Source organism: Bombina bombina, chromosome 5 (assembly GCF_027579735.1).
Source record: "Bombina bombina isolate aBomBom1 chromosome 5, aBomBom1.pri, whole genome shotgun sequence".
NCBI lineage: Eukaryota > Metazoa > Chordata > Amphibia > Anura > Bombinatoridae > Bombina > Bombina bombina.
Genome location: NC_069503.1, coordinates 883,084,103 through 883,105,929, shown reverse-complemented (window position 1 = coordinate 883,105,929; position 21,827 = coordinate 883,084,103). Strand labels below are relative to the sequence as shown.

General features: G+C 38.4%; 1 protein-coding gene across 1 annotated transcript in view; it reads right to left on the bottom strand.

The window, feature by feature from the left end:
- SNTG1 (syntrophin gamma 1) overlaps positions 1-21,827 on the bottom strand; it is a 710,288-nt gene that overhangs the window by 675,211 nt on the left and 13,250 nt on the right.

The window sequence follows — 21,827 nt, the reverse complement described above, 5'->3', positions numbered from 1 at the left end:
TATTTTTCTTATGTTTGTAAATATTTTTTTATTTTTTGTAACTTAGTTCTTTTTTATTTTTTGTACTTTAGCTAGTTTATTTAATTGTATTTATTTGTAGGAATTGTGTTTAATTAATTTATTGATAGTGTAGTGTTAGGTTAATTGTAGGTAATTGTAGGTAGTTTATTTAATTAATTTATTGATAGGGTAGTGTTAGGTTTAATTATAACTTAGGTTAGGATTTATTTTACAGGTAATTTTGTAATTATTTTAACTAGGTAACTATTAAATAGCTATTGTACCTGGTTAAAATAATTACCAAGTTGGCTGTAAAATAAATATTAATCCTAAAATAGCTATAATATAATTATAATTTATATTGTAGCTATATTAGGATGTATTTTACAGGTAAGTATTTAGCTTTAAATAGGAATAATTTATTTAATAAGAGTTAATTTATGTCGTTAGATTTAAATTATATTTAATTTAGGGGGGTGTTAGTGTTAGGGTTAGACTTAGCTTTAGGGGTTAATCCATTTATTATAGTAGCGGTGAGCTCCGGTCATCAGATTAGGGGTTAATAATTGAAGTTAGGTGTCGACGATGTTAGGGAGGGCAGATTAGGGGTTAATACTATTTATTATAGGGTTAGTGAGGCGGATTAGGGGTTAATACATTTATTATAGTAGCGCTCAGGTCCGCTCGGCAGATTAGGGGTTAATAAGTGTAGGCAGGTGTTGGCGACGTTGTGGGGGGCAGATTAGGGGTTAATAAATATAATATAGGGGTCGGCGGTGTTAGGGGCAGCAGATTAGGGGTACATAAGGATAACGTAGGTGGCGGCGCTTTGCGGTCGGCAGATTAGGGGTTAATTATTGTAGGTAGCTGGCGGCGACGTTGTGGGGGGCAGGTTAGGGGTTAATAAATATAATATAGGGGTCGGCGATGTTAGGGCAGCAGATTAGGGGTACATAGGGATAACGTAGGTTGCGGCGGTTTACGGAGCGGCAGATTAGGGGTTAAAAAAAATATGCAGGGGTCAGCGATAGCGGGAGCGGCAGATTAGGGGTTAATAAGTGTAAGGCTAGGGGTGTTTAGACTCGGGGTACATGTTAGAGTGTTAGGTGCAGACGTAGGAAGTGTTTCCCCATAGGAAACAATGGGGCTGCGTTAGGAGCTGAACGCTGCTTTTTTGCAGGTGTTAGGTTTTTTTTCAGCTCAAACAGCCCCATTGTTTCCTATGGGGATATCGTGCACGAGCACGTTTTTGAGGCTGGCCGCGTCCGTAAGCAACTCTGGTATCGAGAGTTGCATTTGCGGTAAAAATGCTCTACGCTCCTTTTTTGGAGCCTAACGCAGCATTTGTTTGAACTCTCGATACCAGAGTTAAATTTATGGTGCAGCCAGAAAAAAGCCCGCGGAGCGTTAACAGCCCTTCTAACGCCAAACTCCAAATCTAGGCCTAATTCACTTCACTGAAAATATATGTTTAAAAAAAGCATAAGCAAACAAATAAAATTATAAAGAAGAGAAATTATTGACAAGACTTAAAGAGGGGTGCGGTATTAACTTGAACGTTATTGTCACTGCTCACTTACCTACAGCGCTGTTATTACAGGTTTTCATAAACCCAGCGTTATCAGGCAAGAAGTGAGCGTAGAGCAAAATTGAGCTCCATACCACACTCCAATACCAGCGCTGCTTAAGGCAGCGGTGAGCTGGTTTTACGTGCTCATGCACGATTTCCCCATAGACATTAATGTGTAGAGCCGGCTGAAAAAAAGCCTAACACTTGTAAAAAAGAAGAGTAAAGCTCCGTAACGCAGCCCCATTGATTCCTATGGGGAAACAAATTTTATGTTTACACCTAACACCCTAACTTGAACGCTGAGTCTAAACACCCCTAATCTTACACTTATTAAACCCTAATCTGCCAACCCGACATCACCGACACCTACATTATACTTAGTAACCCCTAATCTGCCGCTCCGGACATCGTCACCACTATAATAAACATATTAACCCCTAAACCGCCACACTCCCGACTCGCAAACACTAGTTAAATATTATTAACCCCTAATCTGCTGCCCCTAACATCACCGCCGCATACCTACATTTATTAACCCCTAATCTGCCGCCCCAACGTCACCGCCACTATACTAAATTTATTAACCCCTAAACCTAAGTCTAACCCTAACCCTAACACCCCCTAACTTAAATATAATTAAAATAAATCTAAATAAAAATTACTATCATTACCTAAATAATTCCTATTTAAAACTAAATACTTTCCTGTAAAATAAACCCTAAGATAGCTGCAATATAACTAATAGTTACATTGTATCTAGCTAAGGTTTTATTTTTATTTCACAGGCAAGTTTGTATTTATTTTAACTAGGCAGAATAGTTACTAAATATTAATTAACTATTAACTAACCACCTAGCTAAAATAAATACAAATTTACCTGTAAAAAAACCTAACCTGAGTTACACTAACACCAAACCTTACACTACAATTAAATAAATTACCTAAATTAAATACAATTAAATAAATTACAAAAAAACAAACACTAAATTACAGAAAACAAAAAAATAAATTATCAGATATTTAAACTAATTACACCAAATCTAATAGCCCTATCAAAATAAAAAAACCCTCCCAAAATAAAAAAAAACCTAGCCTACAATAAACTACCAATAGCCCTTAAAAGGGCCTTTTGTGGGGCATTGCCCCAAAGAAATCAGCTCTTTTACCAGTAAAAAAAATACAAACCCCCCCCAACAGTAAAACCCACCACCCACACAACCAACCCCCCAAATAAAATCCTAACTAAAAAAACCTAAGCTCCCCATTGCCCTGAAAAGGGAATTTGGATGGGCATTGCCCTTAGAAGGGCATTTAGCTCTTTTTTTCAATTGCCCAAACCCTAATCTAAAAATAAAACCCACCCAATAAACCCTTAAAAAAACCTAACACTAACCCCGAAGATCCACTTACAGTTTTGAAGACCGGACATCCATCCTCAAAGAAGCCGGGAGAAGTCCTCAGCAAAGTGGCAAGAAGTCCTCAACGAAGCCGGGAGAAGTCTTCATCCAAGCAGCAAGAAGTCATCTTCCAGACGGGCAGAAGTCCTCATCCAGACTGCATCTTCTATCTTCATCCATCCGGCGCGGAGCGGGTCCATCTTCAAGACATCCGGCGCGGAGCATCCTCTTCTTACGACGACTCCCGACGAATGAAGGTTCCTTTAAGTGACGTCATCCAAGATGGCATCCCTTAGATTCCGATTGGCTGATATAATTCTATCAGCCAATCGGAATTAAGGTTGAAAAAATCCTATTGGCTGATGATATGATTTATGACATCAGCCAATCTGATTTAAATATACATTTTCTACTATCACTAACAAATCAAATTGCTCTATATTTGTGTCATTGATCACTCATCATAACTTGTAAGTGCCATTTATTACATTGTGTATTATACTTAGAAAGTATGTATATGTGAAATTAGTATTAAAGTTAAACATTGATGATGACATTAGGACACACAGTGAAATATTTTAGGCAATGATTTTAAAATTCGAATGATGTTTGATTCAATGTAATCGTATGCTGATAGTTCAAAGGGTTAGTCTACCTAACATTAAACTGTCATGAATCAGATACAGCAGAAATTAAAATCACCTCTTTACTGCCATGCTATTTTCAGTGTTTTTCTTCCTTCTCTTGAATATAATTTTCATTAAGAAATGTCATCTTATATGCCAGCCCAATTTTTTACACCTGTGTAGGGGTGGTGTTTAAAACTAGACTGCAATCACAGGTGCAGAGAGAAAACTGGCCCAGCTCTTAAAATATCCATTGATACATATAATACCCTGATTACATGTTATATTTGCAATTATTCCTGCTCAGAATATTAATACATTTACCCTATATACATATAGTGGTATAAATAAACACAGAGATATAAAAGACAACATTGTTTAGAACAAAAAAAAAAGGAATATTAAGGACATATAAATATGTTTGCAAAATATTTCTGACATAACACATATATATATATACAAGTATGTTCAAAGATATATGTACAAATTCTAGAATTAATAATCATTTTAAATAACAAAAAAACATGAAATAGGCATATCATGATTTCTAGGAATACAAATACAAACAAAATAATTTATGTGAAAATATCATATATTAGTTTTTGGTATAACAAATACATAGAAAATAACTTTCTATGAGATATTATTCTTTTTTCATGTATAAATATAGCTATTTCTTGAACATTAACAGATGAAAAATAAAAGATTAGCATTAGAGAAATGTGCTTGTTCATGGACAGTAATTAAATGGTATAAATAAAGTTGGAAAAACCAGAATATCTGCGACGTTGATGACTCTTATTTATCAACAGTCCGATGCTCATCGCTCCGTACTTGACGCGCGTGTTTTTGAAAGACTTTTTAATAAATAATTCCGTCATATTTAGATTTGCGGCAGCGATGTCTGGCAAGCGTATTGACTCCAGCAAATGCGTCGAGATTGATGCAATGATAAATAGGCCGGAAGTGTCAAAAATAGTGAAAGGAACTATAACAATTTTATGAGGCAGACAAAGCAAAATTAAACAAATCCATTAAATTGAGTTATTAATAGCATGAGCATAGTAGTTAAAATGCAACAGCTGTGTCTCGTGTTCTTCTGTCCATAGAGATTCATGATTATTTTGTTCTGTCAAGGTTATTTTTTATTAGTTTTTTTCCTTGCATACAGTAGCCTGCATATATAGTTTAAAATTAACATAATTGGTAATAAGCATAATAACCTTTATTTTATTAAACATTATTTCCTCTCATGTGGTTAATAGCTATATTACATATTGTGTTTCAAAAAGAAACCTATCTACTGTAATATAACACGTCCGTTTGGGGTGATTGACAGGCCCTTCTATTATTATTATTGGTTATTTGTAGAGCGCCAACAGATTCCGCAGCGCTTCTATCGAATGATTGGTCGTGTGAAAGAAAGGGGTGGGATTGCATACAGGTAGCAGACACTGTATTGTGAGAAGTCGGACGGACAGGTTTTCAAGTTAATCTGAGATTACAAAACAGTATTTTATAGTCATTTGTCTATTCTAACATTCTGCGTGTTATGGTTATATCACTATAACGAGCATCTGTTGGTTCACATATAATCTGTATTTGAGTTGCATTATTTTTTTAAAACAGTAAAGGATGTATATAACATCATTAACACAAGGCTCCAGCTATGTAAAGCTGAAAGTCGATGTCATTATTTAGTTGAAACTGCACATGCAATCAAGGTTAGAGGTACAACAAAAAAAATGAAAATCATATGGGACCTTAACCATCAACAAACATTATGCAAGTGCATGGAATGGTTAACAAACAAGGTGTTTGACTGGAAAGGGCGATAATATACAGATAAATAAATATGCAGGTCTAAATATTTATGTTTTTGTATATATGTGTATATCCATGTTTATTTATGTAATTATATGTGTATATATGTATAGACATACATATATACAAATATTAACACAAATATACATATGTGTATATATACAGTATATATATATATATACACACACACATATATATATATATATATATATATATATATATATATATATATATACAGTATATATACATGTATATATATATATATATATATATATATATATATATATATATATACACACAGACATACACACACACATTGCAGCTCTTTTCACTCAAATATCTGAAAACATGAATAATTCTTTTCAGTAATATTTTTTTTTTAACTGTGTATGTATTGTAAATAGTCTACATTCTAATGTTCTTCGCATAGGGGAAAAATGTTCTATGTATTTTAAATAGATATTCCTATATATATATGTATATATATATATATATATATATATATATGTAATAGAAGACAGCACTTGCTGGGCTTAAGTATAAGCAATAGAAGCTTTTATTTATGTGACGTTTCGGGGAAAGCTCCCCTTCATCAGACCAACAATAAAATGTGACAAGCAAACATTTATACCCTCTAAGACCCTCCCCCAGTGAACAGAAATTGCGCAAAAAATGGTTGTCAAGGCAACCATACACTGTTTACACCAAAATACATACACACTGTAACATACTCTGTTCCTTTAAGGGCTGTTTATCTTAGCCTCCTTTTCACTTCCCTTTCCCCTTATAAGGCAGGCCCTTACATCCTTCCTTGCTTGGTATTGAAGGTAATTCTGCGTATACAAGCCTCTCTCATATTCCTGCTGATTCGTGTTAAGGTTCCACTCTGTGCCTAACTGAACCTGCACATTCAACCAGACATCAGTATTCCTCTTACCACTTGTTGCACTCAGGACTTTCACTCTGCTTATCCTGTCAGTGACGAAGACGCCGCTCCGCTCTGGCACTCAGCTAATCGGTGGTGACGTCACCACAGCTGCTTCCAAACACTTCCGTGTTCGCCAGGCTCACGCTCACTACCACAGAACATTCAGCTGCTTAGTCAAGGTACCAGCTTAAACTGCTGTATAAACTTACCTATTACGTATACTTGCCTCTGATATCCTTAATCTACGCTTGGTGAGGTTATTTATTTTTTCCTATATTAACCTTTATTCATTGTATTGTTGCGCAACTTATTATTTATTTACAAGCTAGCTAGCCAGAGAGTCTTAATTTTCCTTCATTCAAGCAGTATTATTACAGAATACCAAGCCTGAAAAAGTAAAAGTAAAGGGGTATAATGGATCCTGTGGAGCTCTCTAATTATGTTGCTACACTTGGACAAAAGGTGGATCAGCTGAATATGGGTTTAAGAGAATTACAGGTGGAAAACCAAACCTTAAGGAGCATAATTAAAGAAGGGATTAGTTCCAATCCACCTCACACTGACTCACACCCAGAACCACCTGTATGCCCCCCAGACAAGTTTAGTGGTGATAGGAAACAATTTAGGTAGTTTATTAATGCTTGTACCTTATTTATCACCCTAAAACCAAAAACCTTTCCTACTGATAAAATTAAAGTTTTAACTATAATATCCTATTTGAGGGGAGAACCCAGAGCATGGGCTGATTCGCTATATGAGCAAAATAATGCGATATTAAATTCCTTAGACAACTTTATCACTGCCCTGTCATCTTTGTATGAAGATCCCCATAGACAACACACAGCAGAAAATAAACTCAGAAATTTAAAACAAAACAAAAAGCCAGTTGAGGATTACATATCTGAGTTCAAGATCTGGCAAATGGATTCAGGTTGGAATCAAGTCTCACTAAAGAGCCAATTCAGGCTAGGCTTATCAGAAGCCATTAAAGATGAATTTGCCAGACTTGACCTGCCAGATGAATTAGACGCTCTAATGTAGCTAAGTATCAAAATTGACCATAGAATAAGAGAAAGAAAACAGGAGTTTTCCCATGACACAACCACCAGATACTCAGATTTGAAAGCAACACCACAGCACGTAAAAGCCACAGATGAACCCATGGACATAGCAACTATCAGGGGACCATTAACCTCCAAAGAGAAAAACAGACATAAAGCAAATCATCTCTGCATGTACTGTGCCTCAAATGAACATGAGGTTTCCAATTGTCCTCTACTTAAAAGAACAAAGAGGGGTAAGATAAAATACAATGAGGTTACTATATCATTATCTAACTCTCAATTAACAAACTGTTTAATTCCCATTTCTCTGCAGTGGGACCACCATCGCCACCGCTGTGAAGCCGTAATCGATTCTGGGGCATATTCCTCTTATATAGATTTAGCACTTGTAAAGTTAAATAAAATTCCACTGATTAAAAATCTAAACCTGTTATGGTGCGTCTTATTGAGGGACAACAATTGGAGTCCGGACCCATCACACACCAAACAGTTCCACTATTAATGACTACACAAAATCAACATCATGAATACATCACATTTGATGTGCTTTCCTCACCCATTTTCTCTATTGTTTTAGGTTTACAATGGTTGAGGTCACATCAACCTACTATTCATTGGTTGGATAATAAAATAGATTTCACATCAACTTACTGTAAAACCACTTGTTTCCCACACACTCCTCTATTAGCAGTAACAGAATCTAAGATACCCTCAGAATACCTAGATTTTGAACAAGTTTTCAGCAAGAAGGAGGCAGAAAGCCTTACTCCACACAGGCCGTATGATTGTCCGATAGACCTCATACCCGGGTCTGATATTCCCTACGGCCACATATTCCCACTATCTGAAGCTGAATTAGTAGATCTAAAAAAGTACATTAACGAGAACCTTCGCAAAGGGTTTATAAGACCCTCAACCTCACCTGCAGGTGCAGGGATATTTTTCGTAAGGAACAAAGATCAAACCTTACGCCCCATTGTGGATTACAGGGTGTTGAACAAGAGAACCATAAAAAATAGGTATCCCCTCCCCCTCATCCCAGAGCTTATTGAAAGGTTAAAAGGTGCTACCATCTTTACTAAACTGGACTTGAGGGGAGCATACAATCTGATACGCATAAGACCTGGTGATGAATGGCTCACTGCCTTCAGAACCCCCTATGGATTGTATGAATACACGGTCATGCCGTTTGGGCTCTGTAATGCCCCCGCAACCTTTCAAAGGTTCATAAACGACATATTCAGGGATTTATTGGACACATCCATGGTCATTTATTTAGATGATATTCTAATTTACTCATCCAATATACATGAACATATTAAACAAGTCAGAGCTGTCCTTTCCAGGCTACAGGCACACCACTTATATGTCAAACTGGAAAAATGCATTTTCCACACACAGGATATCACATTTTTAGGATATCACATAACTCCTCATGGGATTTCCATGGAAACTGACAAAGTCTCAACTATATTGAACTGGCCTATACCCAGAACTAAAAGAGATGTACAGAAATTCCTCGGTTTCTCGAACTTCTAGCGAAAATTTATAAAGAATTTCGCTAGCATCACATAGCCCCTCACAGAATTAACAAAAACCAAAAAACCATTCCACTGGACTAATGAGACTAATCAAGTCTTCAAATTTCTTAAGAAATGCTTTACAACAGCACCTATACTCACCTACCCAAACCCGGATCTTCCATATGTATTAGAGGTGGATGCCTCTCATTATGCTATAGGTGCAATCCTCTCCAAACGACCATCACCACAAGAACCCTTACACCCTATAGCATATTATTCTCGTGTTTTAACTGTCTCCGAACTCAATTATCATATCGGAGAAAAAGAGCTACTGGCAATGAAATCTGCTCTAGAACACTGGAGGCACCTTCTAGAAAGTACTGAAGTTCCGATACAGATCTATACTGATCATAGGAACCTCCAGTATCTGAAAACCCACCGCACCTTAACATCCAGACAAGTAAGGTGGAGTTTATTTTTCTTGAGATTCCTCTATAACATAATCTACAGGCCAGCCTCTAAGAATATAAAAGCTGATATCCTCTCCAGACTCCCAGAAAAGCCAAATATTCCTAACCAATATGGAACTATAATCCCAGAAGACTGTTTCCAAGAAAACTTAGGCTTGGCTTTTAAAGAAGATTCCCATATTCAGACTGAACAACTAAAATATACAACTGTTCCAAAGACAATGTTAACCAAAGGAACTGACGGACTATTCTACAAATGCGATAAACTCTATATACCACCTTCTCTCAGAATGGAAATTCTTAAAAGTATGCATGACTCACAATTATCAGGACACCCAGAAATCCATAGGACAATAGAACTCACTAAAAGGTCCTATTGGTGTCCACACATGATTACCGAAATTAGAAAATATATACAGACATGCGAGATTTGTACAACCTGTAAACATGAAACAACCAAACCAGTTGGTTACCTTCTATCCCTTCCCATTCCTGAAAAACCTTGGTCACATATAACCGCTGACTTTATTGTAGAATTGCCAAAGTCTAATAACAACAATACCATACTGGTTGTTTTGGACCTTTTTTCTAAAATGTCACATTTCATCCCCTACCATAAATTGCCCCCCTCCATGGAGACCGCAACCCAACTGATCAACAATGTAATAAAATTACATGGACTTCCTCTTTCCTTGACCACTGATAGAGGTAGTCAATTTACTTCTCGTTTATGGAAAGATCTTTGTGTCTCCTTAGGTATTGAAAGGTGTTTGAGCACGGCTTACCATCCTCAGATGAACGGCCAATCTGAGAGGACTAAGCAGTGGCTGGAAGAATACCTCAGGTGTTTTACAACTCAAAATCAAGACAACTGGGCATCTCTCCTACCCTTAGCTGAATTTGCGCATAACAACGCTTATCATTCTTCGATTAAAACCACTCCTTTCTTTGCAAATTATGGGTTTTACCCAGTCTTCCATGTCAACCCTCAACGAGAAAGTCAATAACCAGTGGTGAATGATACAACAAACAGTATTGCTGAAACTTTTACCATAGTAGCTGAAAACATCAAACATGCCCAAGATAGGCAAAAGATTTATTGCAACCTTAGAAGGAGACCAGCACCTAATTACATGATAGGTGACCTAGTCTGGTTATCCACCAGAACCTTCGCCTCACTACACCTACTAGGAAACTCAACAAGTTCTTTATTGGACCTTTCCCAATCAAGGCAGTAATTCATTCTAATGCTGTTACTCTGGATCTGCCGGACTCATATGAGATTCATCCCACCTTCCATGTCAACCTGTTGAAACCTTATAAAGAACTGAGGGTACGTTCAACGTCTTCTCCCATTCAACTTCCTATCTCTCCTGATAATGAATTTGAAGTTGAAAGTATACTGGACTCTAGAAAAATCTCTGGCCATTTGCAATACCTGGTGCACTGGAAGGGGTACCCATCGGAGGATGACTCTTGGGAACCTTCTGTCAACTTGTCAGCTCCCTGTCTGGTATCCCTCTTCCATCGAAGGAACCCGGATCGTCCTCATCCTTGAACCCCAGTGTGGTTCATTTTGAAGGGGCCCTCTGTAACATACTCTGTTCCTTTAAGGGCTGTTTATCTTAGCCTCCTTTTCACTTCCCTTTCCCCTTATAAGGCACGCCCTTACATCCTTCCTTGCTTGGTATTGAAGGTAATTCTGCGCATACAAGCCTCTCTCATATTCCTGCTGATTCGTGTTAAGGTTCCACTCTGTGCCTAACTGAACCTGCACATTCAACCAGACATCGGTATTCCTCTTACCACTTGTTGCACTCAGGAATTTCACTCTGCTTATCCTGTCAGTGACGAAGACGCCGCTCCGCTCTGGCACTCAGCTGATCGGCGGTGACGTCACCACAGCTGCTTCCAAACACTTCCGTGTTCGCCAGGCTTACGCTCACTACCACAGAACATTCAGCTGCTTAGTATCAAGGTACCAGCTTAAACTGCCGTATAAACTTACCTATTACGTATACTTGCCTCTGATATCCTTAATCTACGCTTGGTGAGGTTATTTATTTTTTCCTATATTAACCTTTATTCATTGTATTGTTGCACAACTTATTATTTATTTACAAGCTAGCTAACCAGAGAGTCTTAATTCATTTTCTACTGATCTTATTGTTAACATGTAAGTACCATTGGCAACAAGTTTGTGTTAATGAGTTTACATATAACTAAATTATATTTTCCTTCATTCAAGCAGTATAGAATTAAGCCTGCCTCTATAATACTTGGAACAGGAAACACACCTAATATTTTACTATGATAATGGAAGCTAGACTTTCTACTGAATTGTAAATCCTGCATGTTATGTGAATTATTACACACACCCAAATACAAGTTAATTAGTATCAGATACAATGTACCCAATCTATCCCAGAACATCTAACTCAATCTAAGTGAACATATAACATTAAAAAGTACAAATTACAAGACAAAGTCATGGACATAACTTGCTGCTAGCACAGAGCAAAAAGAAAGAAAAAGGGAGAAATGACATAGCAATGATAAAAGCATAGCAGTAATCTAAATATACATCATGATATAAATATAAATATATATATATACACATGTCAATTTGTAATGTGACCAGAGGAATATCAGTGCAGCAAATAGGAAATATAACATAATGTGCACTAAATAAATTGGCACTTAATCAACTGGAAAGTGAGACATACTGCATAAAGTAGGATCAAATAACCATGCAGGATGCGATACACATGCTAATAATATTCGTAGCACTGAGGACAATGAAACAGTGTTACACCTATATCCAGCATTAAGCATAATAAAGCAACATCAGTGTAGATTGCAGATATGCCTATCTCCCCCTAAAACATCTATAACCCTGATCATACAGCAGAGCGCTATTCCCAAGAACGTACCGTGTATGGTAACAGTCCAAAACAGCAGCACTGTGTGTCTAGAGGTGTGGATACAAATGCACTAACCAGAGCAACAGTGTGGGAGGGCTGTAAGTAGTCCTGTCATGCCAGCTGCTGTCAGCCAACGAGCCAGAAGTATCTGATAGGTCAGGGGGGGCATGCCGCTATGTGGTTTGTAATAGGAGAAAAGATATATACTGTTCAACCATTAAACTCCCTAGTGCAGTGCTTTCCAAACTGTGTGTCGTGACACATTAGTGTGTCAGCAGCAGTGTATAGATGTGTCCCAGCTTTAGTACAAAATGTTTTGAATTAAAAAAAAAAAAAAAAATTGGTTTCCGACTTTCCGCCTGCCTGCTATGCATCTCACGTAGTTGACACGTGATTGATACCTGGTGGGTCAGAGATCATCTTAACCTATTGGTGCAGCTCAGCGGGAACTGAAACTATTCCCATTAGTGGCACATTGGCTCCCGACTGCACTTTTAATCTCCTAAATCGACTTGTGACTGCATGTGTAGTCAGTGAGTGGGACAGCAGTGTGTTTGCAGCGAGGGCAGTAGTCAGTCGGACTCGCAAAGCTCTGAGAGCGGCAGCTTAAACGCTGAGCTGAAGTCAGAAGTCAAAGGTTTTTTTTTGCAGCTAGCTCACAGTAGTGCATTGCTGCTCCTGCTATATGGATAGGAAGTGGAAGCTTAAAAATGCTTGATGATGAAATGCGAGTGTCTTTATCTAATTTTCCACAAAATATTAAGAAACTGTGTTCATCCCATCAACCTCATACATCCCATTAAAATAGTAAGTAGCTATTGGTTAGTTATTAAACTTTTTTTTAATTCTTGCTCTTACATACTGTTACTTGTAAATACATTGTTTTATTATATCATTCATGTATATGTCCGTATCTCTTAAAACAAATTAGTTTAACCTCCTGTTTCCTAGTACAACTGAATTACTGTGTCGCAAAATGATGTAGATTTAAAAGTGTGTCACCAACACGAAAAGTTTGGAAAGCTCTGCCCTAGTGGAACAGTGTCAGTACAACAGGCTGCAATCAATGGGAAAGATATACAGCTGCAGTGAATAGTTATTGGGAAAATGTAATACGTAGTCAGGGAAGGGACAAGTCCATCTGTACAAGGTGTCAATGTAAGAACCACCATATAAGGTGTAGCCAGCAGATATATGTGAATAATGAGTAGACAGTCAGGCTGTAATGTATGCACATAATGAACACAACGAATAAGCTGCACACACAACGTACAGCGGAGCCATTTACAGTAAGGAGTATGTGAGAGCCAGCATGCAAGAGAAGCACATTGCAAAAGGCGACAGGGGCAAAATATATAGGATGTATTATAAAAGCTGTAGTGTGCTGTACTAAATACCTATAAATCTGCACATATAAGTATATACAAGTTAAAGGCTACAATGAGCGGGGCCCAGAATAAGGCTAGTGGACTCAGTCATAGGGGTATGGGACGCTATGTCCCACTAAGTTCCAATTTGGCCTAATGTCATAATAAATGTATACTTATAAGTACATAATAAGAGCACTGCTATGAGCTAGCCACTACAATAAAGTTACCCAGCCTGGACAACAGCTAATGATAAACAGCAAAAAACAGACTTACAGTAACCAAAGTCCGTATGGTGTTCAAACATCCCAGGTAGGGGAGTATGTACCCAACAGATATATGTAAAATAGAATAACATAAAAGAAAATGAAAGGGTCAAACATACTTATAGAAAGCAGTGCTAATCGTTACCCATATTCAGTCCTTTAGGGTGGATGGTATCCAGTTTGTAGATCCATTCTGCTTCCTTCTGTAGTAGGAGATTGTGCCTGTCACCACCCCTCCTAAGCAGGGGTACATGGTCGATGAGCATGAATCTGAGGTCCTTGACTGTATGTCCCTGTTCCATGAAGTGCCTAGCAACTGGCTGGTTGCTTTTCCCTTTGTTAATTGCCGCCCGTATGGCACTTCTATGGTTAGCCATATGTTTTTTTATATCGTCATCAGTCTTGCTGATATAGAATAGTCCACAAATAAAGTTCAGCATGCATATGACAAACTTTGTGGTGCAGTTAAGATGGTGTTTGATTGCATACCTTTGGTTGTTATTGGGATGTCTAAAGTGGCTGCCCTGCAGCATAGTGTTGCAGGTAGTGCAGCAAAGGCACTTGAAAGAACCAAGTCGTGTAGAGACAGTTACACTGTCAGTGCTGTAGCTCCTAATGGGGTCTGTTACCATTAGGATATCCCTCAAGTTCCTGCCCTGTCTGTATCCAATTCTCGGTGGATCATGCTTAATATAGGGCAGTGTCATATCAGTACTCACTATTTCCCAGTGTTCCTTGAGAGTGGTACCCAGTCCCCTAGTTTTAGGGGTAAAGGTAGTGATGAAGTTGGTCCTTGGAGGTTTTAAAGTAGGTACTTCCCTGTCTAATGGTGTCTCACCAGTACCACCAGTTGCTGCCAGTCTGGAAGACATAATCGTGGCCTTATCATAACCTCTAGCAGCAAATTTGCGTTCCATTTCATCAAGTTGTAGTTGACAACGTGCGTCCGAAGTGTTGTTGCGTGCCACCCGAAGCATTTGGGCCTTTGGTATCGCTTTGATGAGTCATCGTGGGTGGCAGCTGGAGGCATGGATGATAGAGTTTCTGTCAGTTTCTTTTTTGTAGAGTGTAGTGCCCAGAGCCACTCCATCCTTGAAGATCCTGAGGTCCAAGAAGTCAACCTGTTGACAGCTAGCACACACATTTAATTTTACCGGTTCATTCAGTGCATTCAGGTGGTTGGTCCAGTTCATCAGGGATTTTTCAGTGCCCCTCCAGATAAGGAGAATATCATCATTGTACCTCTTGTAGTGCAGGACTCGTGTCTGTTCATATACCGTAAAGATATTTTCTTCGATGTGCTCCATAAATAAGTTAGCAAATGCCGGAGCCATATGGGAGCCCATGGCTGTACCGGTCAGCTGTAGATAGAAACTTTTCTCAAATTTGAAGTAGTTCAACTTTAAGCATAGGGTCAGGAGTTCCACAATAAATTTCGGAGGTGGACCCACATAGGGGTATCTGTTCAAGCATTGGGATATGATCTGGATACCAGATTCTTGTGGGATTATTGTATAAAGGCTGGTAACGTCCATGCTAGCCAAAATGTAATCAGGCCCAATGTCATTCACCCGAGAGAGTATGTCAATAATAGACAGGGAATCCCGTAGGTATGATTGCATGTTGAGTACAAAAGGCTGTAGTAAAGAGTCCACGTAAGTGGCCAGAGGTTGGAGTAAAGATCCCCTGATGGAGACAATGGGACGACCCGGTGGGGAATCCAGTCTTTTGTGGATTTTAGGCAAGGTGTAGATAATAGGTCTGACTGGATATTTCACAGTCAACCAATCCCTCAGGTGCCCGTCAATCCATTGTTTCTGACAATCCATTGTTTCTGATAGGCATGCTCAATGACACTGTCAATGCGGGTCTTGTAGGTGATAGTCGGATCACAAGGTAAAGACTTGTATGTGAGGGCATCCGTTAGCTGTGACAGAATTTCCTTTTTATAATCAAGATAGTCCTGTATCACTATTGCACCTCCCTTGTCAGCCGGGCGAATTACAATAAAAGCATAATTGATCAGTGTATGTGTGGCTGCCCAGTCTGCAGATGTCATATTGTTCTTGTGTTTAGGTGCAGTAGAACCTGCTGCTTTTTGCTGGACAATCATGGTAAAGGTGCTGCTGTTTTGTAATGTTACCATACACAGTACGTTCTTGGGAATAGCGCTCTGCTGTATGATCAGGGTTATAGATGTGTTAGGGGGAGATAGGCATATCTGCAATCTACACTGATGTTGCTTTATTATGCTTAATGCTGGATATAGGTGTAACACTGTTTCATTGTCCTCAGTGCTACAAATATTATTAGCATGTTTATCGCATCCTGCATGGTTATTTGATCCTACTTTATGCAGTATGTCTCACTCTCCAATTGATTAAGTGCCAATTTATTTAGTGCACATTATGTTGTATTTCCTATTTGCTGCACTGATATTCCTCTGGTCACATTACAAATTGGCATGTGTATATATATATATTTATATCATGATGTATATGTAGATTACTGCTATGCTTTTATCATTGCTATGTCATTTCTCCCTTTTTCTTTCTTTTTGCTCTGTGCTAGCAGCAAGTTATGTCAATGACTTTGTCTTGTAATTTGTACTTTTTAATGTTATATGTTCACTTAGATTGATGTGGATGTTCTGGGATAGATTGGGTAGTAATTAACTTGTATTTGGGTTTGTATGTATTTTGGTGTAAACAGTGTATGGTTGCCATGACTACCGTTTTTGGCGCAATTTCTGTTCACTGGGGGAGGGTCTTAGAGGGTATACAGGGAGTGCAGAATTATTAGGCAAATTAGTATTTTGACCACATCATCCTCTTTATGCATGTTGTCTTACTCCAAGCTGTATAGGCTCGAAAGCCTACTACCAATTAAGCATATTAGGTGATGTGCATCTCTGTAATGAGAAGGGGTGTGGTCTAATGACATCAACACCCTATATCAGGTGTGCATAATTATTAGGCAACTTCCTTTCCTTTGGCAAAATGGGTCAAAAGAAGGACTTGACAGGCTCAGAAAAGTCAAAAATAGTGAGATATCTTGCAGAGGGATGCAGCACTCTTAAAATTACAAAGCTTCTGAAGCGTGATCATCGAACAATCAAGCGTTTCATTCAAAATAGTCAACAGGGTCACAAGAAGCGTGTGGAAAAACCAAGGCGCAAAATAACTGCCCATGAACTGAGAAAAGTCAAGCGTGCAGCTGCCAAGATGCCACTTGCCACCAGTTTGGCCATATTTCAGAGCTGCAACATCACTGGAGTGCCCAAAAGCACAAGGTGTGCAATACTTAGAGACATGGCCAAGGTAAGAAAGGCTGAAAGACGACCACCACTGAACAAGACACACAAGCTGAAACGTCAAGACTGGGCCAAGAAATATCTCAAGACTGATTTTTCTAAGGTTTTATGGACTGATGAAATGAGAGTGAGTCTTGATGGGCCAGATGGATGGGCCCGTGGCTGGATTGGTAAAGGGCAGAGAGCTCCAGTCCGACTCAGACGCCAGCAAGGTGGAGGTGGAGTACTGGTTTGGGCTGGTATCATCAAAGATGAGCTTGTGGGGCCTTTTCGGGTTGAGGATGGAGTCAAGCTCAACTCCCAGTCCTACTGCCAGTTTCTTCAAGCAGTGGTACAGGAAGAAGTCTGCATCCTTCAAGAAAAACATGATTTTCATGCAGGACAATGCTCCATCACACGCGTCCAAGTACTCCATAGTGTGGCTGGCAAGAAAGGGTATAAAAGAAGAAAATCTAATGACATGGCCTCCTTGTTCACCTGATCTGAACCCCATTGAGAACCTGTGGTCCATCATCAAATGTGAGATTTACAAGGAGGGAAAACAGTACACCTCTCTGAACAGTGTCTGGGAGGCTGTGGTTGCTGCTGCACGCAATGTTGATGGTGAACAGATCAAAACACTGACAGAATCCATGGATGGCAGGATTTTGAGTGTCCTTGCAAAGAAAGGTGGCTATATTGGTCACTGATTTGTTTTTGTTTTGTTTTTGAATGTCAGAAATGTATATTTGTGAATGTTGAGATGTTATATTGGTTTCACTGGTAAAAATAAATAATTGAAATGGGTATATATTTGTTTTTTGTTAAGTTGCCTAATAATTATGCACAGTAATAGTCACCTGCACACACAGATATCCCCTAAAATAGCTATAACTAAAAACAAACTAAAAACTACTTCCAAAACTATTCAGCTTTGATATTAATTAGTTTTTTGGGTTCATTGAGAACATGGGTTCATCCTCAAAAATACAACTTGCCTAATAATTCTGCACTCCCTGTAAATGTTTGCTTGTCACATTTTATTGTTGGTCTGATGAAGGGGAGCTGTCCCCGAAACGTCACATAAAGAAAAGCTTCTATTGCTTATCCCAGTGAGTGCTGTCTTCTATTACCTTTATCTCTACCTGTATTTAGCACCCTGGCAACTGGACACCTGTTTGTGTGAGTGCATCAGTCTCTGTGAATATATACAGTACATATATATATATATATATATATATATTACAAAAAATGCTCCAGTTATATCTATTTAAAAATAAAAAAAACATTTTCTTCTATGTGAATGCAAAATATTCATAACCCAGCTCCATTGAAGTCTATGGGGAGAAGAGGTTAGCGTGGTTGTGATATCTGAAGTCCTGAAGTTATTGTGTGTCGGCTTTCACTTGCATGACAACAAATTAACATTCAACATAATACGTGCACTAACCCTCACGTGTTACAAGTTTACTTCTGGCAAAGTTTGAGCATGAGCAAAGGCTAACTAAATAGTGCCTCACTTGTAATCTAGTCCTCATTCTTCACATCATCAACAAAACCAACACAGCAGAATAAATTACTAGCTTTCAGATAGATTACTAGTTTTGCGTTATGAGCGGCTCGGTGCTAACTTGCAAGTTATTTCCACCACTCACCTCCCTATAGCGCTGCTATTACAGGTTTGCAAAAACCCAGCGTTAGCAGGCAATGGCCCATATTTATCAAGCTCCGTACGGAGCTTGAAGGGCCGTGTTTCTGGTGAGTCTTCAGACTCGCCAGAAACAGCAGTTATGAAGCAGCGGTCACAAAGACCGCTGCTCCATAACCTGTTCGCCTGCTTTGGCCATGAGTCTGCAGGGGGCGGCATTGCACCAGCAGCTCTTGTGAGCTGCTAGTGCAATGCTGAATACAGCGAGAGTATTGCTCGCCGTATTCAGAAAGGTCTGGCGGACCTGATCCGCACTGTCGGATCAGGTTCGCCAGACCTTGATAAATAGAGCCCAATATGTCAGCGTTGAGCTCCATTGAGCTCCATACCGCACCCAAATACCAGCGCTGCTTTGAGCTGGTTTTACGTGCTCATTTTCCCCATAGACATCAATGGGGAGAGCCGGCTAAAAAAAAGCCTAACACCTGCAATAAAGGAGTGTAAAGCTCAGTAACACAGCCCCATTGATTCCTATGGGGATAGAAAAGTTATGTTTACACCTAACACCCTAACATAAACCCAGAGTCTAAACACCCTTAATCTGCTGCCCCTGACGTCGCCGACATCTACATTGCACTTATTAACCTTTAATCTGCTGCCCCAACACAGCCGACACCTACATTACAGTTATTAACCCCTAATATGCCACCCCCTATGTCGCTGCCACCTACATTACAGTTATTAACCCCTAATCTGCTGCCCCCGACATCGCCGCCACCTACCTACACTTATTAACCCCTAATCTGCCGCCCAAACGTCGCCGCCACTATACTAAAGTTATTAACCCCTAAACCTAACCCTAAGTCTAACCCTAACCTTAACGTAACCCTAACACCCACTAACTTTAACATAATTAAAATAAATCTAAATAAAAATTACAATTAATACTTAAATAATTCCTATTTAAAACTAAATACTTACCTATAAAATAAAACCTAAGATAGCTACAATATAACTAATAGTTACATTGTATCTAGCTTATGTTTTATTTTTATTTCACAGGTAAATTTGTATTTATTTTAACTAGGTATACTAGGTAGTAAATAGTGATTAACTATTTACTAACTACCTAGTTAAAATAAATACAAACTTACCTGTAAAATAAAACCTAACATGTCTTACACTAACACCTAAACTTACACTACAATTAAATCAAATACTGTACATTAATTACATTCAATTAACTAAATTACAAAAATAATAAACACTAAATTACACAAAATAAAAAAGAAATTATAAAATATTTAAACTAATTACACATAATCTAATAGCCCTATCAAAATAAAAAAGCCCCCCCAAAATAAAAAAAAACCCTTGCCTAAACTAAATTGCCAAAAGCCCTTAAAAGGGCCTTTTGTGGGGCAAAAAAATACACACAACCCCCAACAGTAAAACCCACCACCCACACAACCAACCCCCCCCAAAAAAAAAACCTACCTAACAAACCTAAGCTCCCCATTGCCCTGAAAAGGGCATTTGGATGGGCATTGCCCTTAAAAGGGAATTTAGCTCTTTTTCAGCCCAAACCCTAAGCTAAAAATAAAACCCACCCAATAAACCCTTAATAAAACCTAACACTAACCCCCGAAGATCCACTTACAGTTTTTGAAGACCAGACATCCATCTTTAACGAAGCATGGAGAAGTATTCATCCAAGCAGGCAGAAATCCTCAACGAAGCTGGGAGAAGTCTTTATCCAAGCTGCAAGAAGTGGTCCTCCAGGCGGGCAGAAGTCTTCACCCAGATGGCATCTTCTATCTTCATCCTTACGACGCGGAGCGGCTCCATCTTCAAGACATCCAGTGCGGAGCATCCTCTTCTGACGACGGCTACTGAAGAATGAAGGTTCCTTTAAGGGATGTCATCCAAGATGGCATCCTTTGAATTCTGATTGGCTGATAGAATTCTATCAGCCAATCGGAATTAAAGTTGAAAAAATCCTATTGGCTGATCCAATCAGCCAATAGGATTGAGCTTGCATTCTATTGGCTGTTCCAATCAGGGTTTATTGGGTGGGTTTTATTTTTAGCTTAGGGTTTGTACTGAAAAAGAGCTAAATGCCCTTTTAAGGGCAATGTCCAACCAAATGCCCTTTTCATGGCAATGGGAAGCTTAGGTTTTTTAGGTAGGTATTTTTTTGGGGGGGGGGTTGGTTGTGTAGGTGGTGAGTTTTACTGTTGGCGGGTTGTTTGTATTTTTTTTTTTACAGGTAAAATAGCTGATTTTTTGGGGGCAATGCCCCACAAAAGGCCCTTTTAAGGGCTATTGGCAGTTTAGTTTAGGCTAGGTTTTTTTTTATTTTGGGGGGGCTTTTTTATTTTGATAGGGCTATTAGATTAGGTGTAATTAGTTTAAATATTTGTTAATTTCTTTTTTATTTTGTGTAATTTAGTGTTTATTATTTTTTGTAATTTAGTTAATTGTATTTAATTCATGTAATTGATTTAATTGTAGTGTAAGGTTAGGTGTTAGTGTAAGACAGGTTAGGTTTTATTTTACAGGTAAATCTGTATTTATTTAAACTAGGTTGTTAGTAAATAGTTAATAACTATTTACTAACTAGTCTACCTAGTTAAAATAAATACAAACTTAATTGTGAAATAAAAATAAAACATAATCTAGATACAATGTAACTATTAGGTATTAATTATTTAGGTATTAATTGTAATTTTTATTTAGATTTATTTTAATTATGTTAAAGTTAGTGGGTGTTAGGGTTAGGGTTAGACTTCGGGTTAGGTTTAGGGGTTAATAACTTTAGTATAGTGGCAGCGATTTTGGGGGCAGCAGATTAGGGGTTAATAACAGTAATGTAGGTTGCAGCGATGTTAGGGACAGCAGATTAGGGGTTAATAATATTTAACTAGT